Here is a 6,888-nt window from a genome sequence, read left to right on the forward strand (position 1 = left end):
ATAAACTGGCAGTATATTCCGGATCTTGGCCAGTACAACAAAAGCGCAGGAAGCTCGGCCCAGAGAGATCACAAGTCGTAGAGAAACAGGTATAGGCTTTGTTGGAGGTAGGGTTCATAAGGGAGGTAAAGTACCCATTATGGCTAGCCAATGTGGTGTTGGTTAAGAAGTCAAATTAGAAGTGGCGGATGTGCACTAATTACACCGACCTCAACAAAGCCTGCCCAAAAGATCCCTACCCACTCCCGAGCATAGACACACTAGTCGATGCTTCATCGGGGTATAAGTACCTTTCCTTCATGGATGCTTACTCGGGATACAATCAAATCCGGATGTATTAACCCGACCAAGAGAAAACCTCATTCTTGACCCCAAGAGCGAACTACTGCTACATAGTTATGCCCTTTGGACTCAAGAATGCAGGGGCTACATACCAGAGACTGATGAAAAAAGTTTTTGTCAATCTCATCGGGAAGCTGATAGAGGTTTATGTAGACGACATACTGGTAAAAGTTGGCAAATTCTTGGGCTTCATGCTCACCCAAAGGGAATTGAAGCAAACCCAGATAAGTGCAAAGCCATACTTAACATGAAAAGCCTGACCTGTGTTAAAGAAGTCTAGCATCTCAACGGAAGACTAGCGGCTCTATCTAGATTCCTAGCTGGGTCGGCGTTAAGATCTCTCCCTTTCTACGCAACACTAAGGAAAGGAAAGAGGTTTGAATGGACCCTAGAATGTGAACAAGCCTTCCAAGACTTTAAAACATTCCTGGGATGACCACCTATCCTAACCCGACCTAGGAAAGGCAAAGAGCTAATCCTATACCTCGCTGTAGGAAGTCGGGCAATAGCTTCAACACTAGTCAGAGAAGACAAAACACTACAAGAAAAATACCCATTCAGCCACACTTTTTTTAAGCTACATTTAAAAAGCGTAGCCTATTCTTAGAATAGGCTACGCTTTTTCGCATGATGCCCTTTTATAAGAGAAAAGGAAACACTATTAAGGCATCACTTCAAAAGCGTCTCCTTAGATAGTTTAAATATCACTTATAAAGCGTAGCCAAATCTAAAAAGCTATGGGTACATTTTTTAGATCAAAGGGAACGCTTTTAAAAAGTAACCCATTTGTTAAGTTTTGGGTGCGCTTCATAAGTGTCTCCTAATATTAAAATACCAAATAAACACTTAAGTGAAATTTTGTTTGCCCTGTATCACCTTCACTCCCTCACTCACGCAATACACACCCTCCTCCTCACTCAACACACACGAAGAAATCAGAAAGCTAAGGGGGAGAACGGGAAGAAGAAGAGAGGAGAGGGAAGGAAGGAGAGAACGATGGCGGCTAACTGGCTAGGGATCTGCCGTCGTCGTCGTCGAATGCCAGTGAGAGAGAGAGAGCTCGAGGAAGAGAAAACGCAATGGAGGAGAGAAGAAAGGGGTGCTCCGTCGCCGCTGAAGCTCCACCGCCGCTGCTAGGGCTTGTTGCCGTCGCCGTTCTGCCACCGCCAGGCTGATGTACCGCCGTCGAGGATCTCGAATGGGATGTCTCACAGCCGTTGTGCTCTGTCGCCGCGCTGCCATCGACTGGAGCTCATCGCTGAGTTGCTGCACCGTCTCCAAGCCGTTGTGTCGCCGCTCATCTCTTCTTCACCGTCGCCGCTCATCACCATGGTCGTATCCTCTGTCACCAGGTAAGCATTCTCTGTTCTGTATCCTCTCTTTCTCTGATTTAGGCAATTAGGGTTCTTAATCCTCATTGTCAAGAACAAAACACACGGCTCAAGTTGATGCAGCTGGGCTCAATATTCCTTTTGAAGAAGGCCCCCAGTGTTAGGTTAGCCACTCAGGTCCAATTTCTGTGGGGAAGGCTGTTTAATTTCATTGCCTGCTTCATAATATTTTCAGCCCTCAGTTATAATCTTTCTTTTATTCTCTTTTACGTACATCTGTTTTGATTAATTAGTTGACACTTGAAGTCCATTTTACTGTGCAGGTAATGGAAGATCTCTGTGAGCGCTATTTTGACCCTAATTATTTGAACTTCTTTCACATGATAAGGTAAGGTGAGATGTTTAACGGCACTTTTATATGCTCTACTGATCACCCTGTACCACCATAGTAAAATTGCCAATTGAAGAAAATTTGTTCTATACTCTGCAATTAGGGTTAAATTTAATTAGGATTCTATATCACAATTTCATATTTAATTAGGGTTTTTCTATGTCTGGTTCAATTTCTGCCGTGCTGTCTGTGTTAGAAGCTTTTCCGTGCAGAATCGCAGTTGATCATTGCTTGTTATTATTAGTGTTGAATTCTAATTTTGTTCTTTATTCAATTTGTGATGAATTGACTTTGGTTTTGTGAGAAGGTGTCCTGCGGTTTAGGGTTCTGATTTTATGATTTTTAATTTGGGGGTTTTAGCTTCTGAATGCGTATTGTTTCTAATTTTTAGGGTTATAGGTTTTAGCTTCTGAATGCGTATTATCTTATGAATCTACTCTGAATTCTGTTTGAGTGAACATTTTTATTTTACTGTATGAATAGTACATGATAGGAGTTAAAGTTATTTTGCTGTGGTATTGTCTTTCTAATTTTTTGAGTTTATGTTGCTTGCTTCATTAGAATTTGCTTTCTGATTTTGCATCTTGCTTGTTAAGTTCGTTTTAGCTTCATAGTTGTATAAGTAATCATTATTTCATACTAGCATATAAACCTTGTACTCAATTATTTCACATCTACAATGATTCCAAGTCTCATCTATTCTCTTAATTGTAATATATTTCTGTCTTCATGCTATAAATACTCATTTTGTTAGTAATGCTTCTCACTTGAGTTGATGCTTCACTATTTAGAATAAATGATCATTTTTAATCATAAAAGATCTAAGTGCTGACAATTTTATGCAGTGTGGACAAACCTTACCTGAATTGCTTTGAAAGTTGTTTTATTTACTGCTCTTACTCTGATGGAAAGTAACTTTGAAATTCTGCTTCTTTATGTTGTGACGTCAATGTCAATAAGTTGCCACTGGTCATGTCTAGTTTGTATCAATCAGATGCATCTTGATCTGGTTTTCTGCAATTATCGCCTAAATTTTAATTAATTAGATTGATTCATTCTATTTGAATGTTCTCGTGGATGATAGTATCCTTAAATCATCCTTTTACTAGTTGGAGTTGTTGATAAATGTTGGTTTCAATGTAACCTTAGTGGCTCATGAAATGACAAGGAAAGAGATTAACTAATTTATTAAGATTTAAGGATGGCACTTGTTTATTACTTGTCAGTTAATGATAAAAAGGTCAATGTACTGTAGAGAAAGCACTACTTATAGATGCTATTATAATGCATATCATTTTGTTGGCATAATGGTTCATACTAAAGTGACTTTGAGGATTATTTTCCTCTAATATGTTGTCTTATTGCTCATGACATGGAATATGATGAATCAGGAATGCACTATAAGTTCTGGCGTGGATTGTTCTTTGGTTCCTTTTATTGTGATTTATGGACTTATCATGTATGATCATGCTATCACTTCATATTTTGATGGGTTTCTTATTGTGCAGGGGTCTGATTTAGATAGTTTATTAGAGTAGAATAATGTAACATCTTTAGCCAAAATAATTGTTGGCTCAACACCTCTGAAGCAGAATCAGAAGCATGAAGGTAGTGCAAGGATTATTAGAAGCACACTCTCAAACAAGGAAATGCGCAGAAGTCAGTCAGCTAGGCCTCAATCGAAGCAGGCAATACCAACATCTGATCTACAAAAAAAAAGACAACCACTTCGTCCTGTACATGTGCAATTGATTTTGAAGAAATTTATTTTTAGAGAAATAAATTTTATTTTTAGAGAAATAATTTGTATTATTCCCAAATAGAAGATCTTATGGCTGCTAATTTATTATGGCAACCGAAATTTTGTTTTAGGATAATTTTTATTATTTAAAGAATATTGGATTGTATTATTATATATTATTTTTATTTTATAATATTTTACTAATTTAATTAAAATGATAGGATTATATATAATTATATAAAAAAAAAACGAGACCTAAGGCTACACTTATATACAGTAGCTATAGTATACAAAAAAAGGGACCTAAGGCTACGCTTATAAAAAGTAGCTATGATATACAATGTGGGTACGCTTTACAAGTGATGCAGTAGCGTTGAAAAGCGTAGTCTATTCTGGAAAAATGAAAGCTGAAAAGCGTAGCCTTTGGTCCTAGACAGCATCACTTGAAAAGCGTAGCCTATTCCCAAACGCCAAAAGCGTAGCCCTTGGTGCAGAAAAGCGTAGCCTTTGAGAATAGGCAACGGCCGAATAGGAATCACCCTAAAAAGCGTAGCTGTAGCCCAAAAAGCGTAGCCGTAGCCTAAGGCATCATTTTTTTTCACTTTTGGCTACACTTTTCAAGTGTACCTGAATGAGTGTTTTTCTTGTAGTGAAAAAAAATAGCAACATATCTACTTCATCAGTAAAGCTTTGCAAGGGGCTGAACTAAACAATCAAAAGATAGAAAAGTTTGCCTACGCTCTTATACTTACTTCTCGATGACTCCGACCATACTTTTAGGCCCATACTATCAGACTATGGACCAACCAACTCATAAAAAGCATCCTACAAAAAACAGACTTAGCTGGAAGAATCCTACAATAGACAATTGAGTTGTCTTAGTTTGACCTCAAGCATGAAGCTCGGATAGCCATTAAGTCTCAATACCTGGCCGATTTCGTCGTAAAGTAGACCGACACCCCAACCACCCACACAGAGTGGAACCTCCTCAAACAAAGCCGGGAGTAGAGTCAGACTCAACTCGAGCTCTCCTTAAGGTTTGAGTTTCCTGCCTCAAATAACCAAGCCGAATACGAGGCCCTACTGGCTGGTTTGAAGCTGGCTAGGGAAGTAGGAGCTCAGAAGCTTACCATCTTCAGCGATTCATAAGTAGTCACCTCGTAAATAGAAGGGACCTACCAGGCCAAGGATCCCACCATGAAGAAGCACCTACACAAGACCAGGGAACAGCTCAAAGAATTCACGGGATATGAGATCTGACATATACCACGAGAATAAAATGCCCGAGCTGATGCACTTTTGAAACTAGCCAGCACCAAACCAGGGGGCAACAATAGAAGCCTCATCCAAGAAACACTACAAAATCCATCAACCTCGGAAGAAAAAAAGGTCTTAAGCATATCAGACCAGGACCAAGGTTGGATGACTCCCATAATCAGTTACCTCAAGTCTGAAACACTCCTCGCGGATAAAAAGGAGGCAAAATGGCTAGTACAAAAAGCACAGTACTACACCATAGTGCACGACGTCCTATATAGGAGAGGAATCTCTACACCCCTCCTAAAATGTGTCCCGACCTCTGCTACGAGTGAAGTCCTAGAAGAAGTCCACAGTGGCATGTGCGGCAACTACCTCAGGGCGCGAGCTCTTTCCGAAAAGGTACTCCGAGCCAGGTTTTTCTAGCTGACCTTGCAAAAGGAAGCAACAGAGTTCGTCAACACATGCCCCCCATGCTAGAAACATGCCAACTTTCATATCGCACCACCCGAGGAACTCATCTGTGTCACTTCACCCTGGCCATTCGCAAAGTGGGGGCTTGACCTCCTCGGACCATTCTCCCAGGGATCAGGACAAGTCAAGTTCCTCATCGTTGGAATCGAGTATTTCACAAAATGGATTGAGGCAGAACCTTTAGTCACTGCCACCACCCAAAGAAGTTGGAAGCTCCTATACAGAAATATTGTCACAAGGTTTCGGGTCCCATACTCCATCACCACAGACAATGGCACTCAATTCACCGACACAGGCTTCAGAAACGTGGTAGCCGATTTAAAAATTAGGCACCAGTTCATATTGGTCGGGCTAAAAGGAAGACTACAGGACGCTAAGGAAGCCTGGGCTGAAGAGCTCCCACAAGTCCTATGGGCATACCGGACAACACCACACTCCACCACCGAGGAATCACCCTTCCAACTCGCTTACAGAACGAAGGCAATGATCCCCGTGGAAGTAGAAGAAAGATCTCCTAGAGTAATCCTCTACAATGAAAACACCAACTCTCAAGTTCAAAGGGAAGAGCTCGACCTAGTTCTAGAAGTCCGAGAAAGAGTTCGGATTAGAGAGGAAGCGCTAAAGCGTCAAATGGCTCTAAGGTATAATCAGAAGGTAATATAGTGAAGCTTCACCACCAACGATCTCATCTTAATCCGAAATGATATCGGAACAGGTCGGTCAGGAGAACAAGAGCTACCAAGGTCATGGCACGCCTGTAACCTAAGAAGGTACTATAGCTAGAAGATAGTAAAGATCTTAGGTCAAGGCGCACTCTTTTCCTAAAAAGGTTTTTTAATTACGTGCCAGGTCGAGATCTAAAAAATTGCCCGACCTAGAAGGGTAAGCACTCACATGTACACACTTTTGTTTATATTTCTATTTTATTTGAATGAAAATTATCGATTCCCTAAAAAGTTTCCTACCAAGACACATTAATCTACGCTTATAAAACGCAAAAATTTATCACCCAATTACAAAGAGATCGGCAAGGTGAAGCGATAGAAGCAAGTTAATGCAAGAAGTTATAAAAAGTAACCCAGAAAAAGTGACCTAACGAGATCTAACTAAAAATGGGATTACTTAAAATAACTTAAGAAGGCCCGACAGAGAAGTCAGACCAATAAAAGGATCACTAAAAAGGGACAAAAACATCTCGCAAAGGCCAAAGAAAGGTTAAAAACCAGTGCCCGAAGTGCTCAGCTAAAAAGGTACAAAGTCCTAAAAAGGATTTTACTTAAAGCAAGAGCACGATCTCAAAACGGATCTAAAAAGTTATCCAAACAAACTATAAAAGAAAAGGTTCCCCATCG

General features: G+C 40.3%; 1 long non-coding RNA gene across 1 annotated transcript; it reads left to right on the top strand.

Moving 5' to 3' along the window:
• Positions 1 to 965: 965 nt before the first annotated feature.
• Positions 966 to 3,891, top strand: LOC110274074 (uncharacterized). Its single transcript, XR_008001560.1, has 3 exons — positions 966 to 1,694; positions 1,997 to 2,061; positions 3,573 to 3,891. It is a non-coding gene; the product is annotated as an uncharacterized LOC110274074 (long non-coding RNA).
• Positions 3,892 to 6,888: the final 2,997 nt, after the last annotated feature.

This window comes from Arachis duranensis, chromosome 7, assembly GCF_000817695.3.
Source record: "Arachis duranensis cultivar V14167 chromosome 7, aradu.V14167.gnm2.J7QH, whole genome shotgun sequence".
NCBI lineage: Eukaryota > Viridiplantae > Streptophyta > Magnoliopsida > Fabales > Fabaceae > Arachis > Arachis duranensis.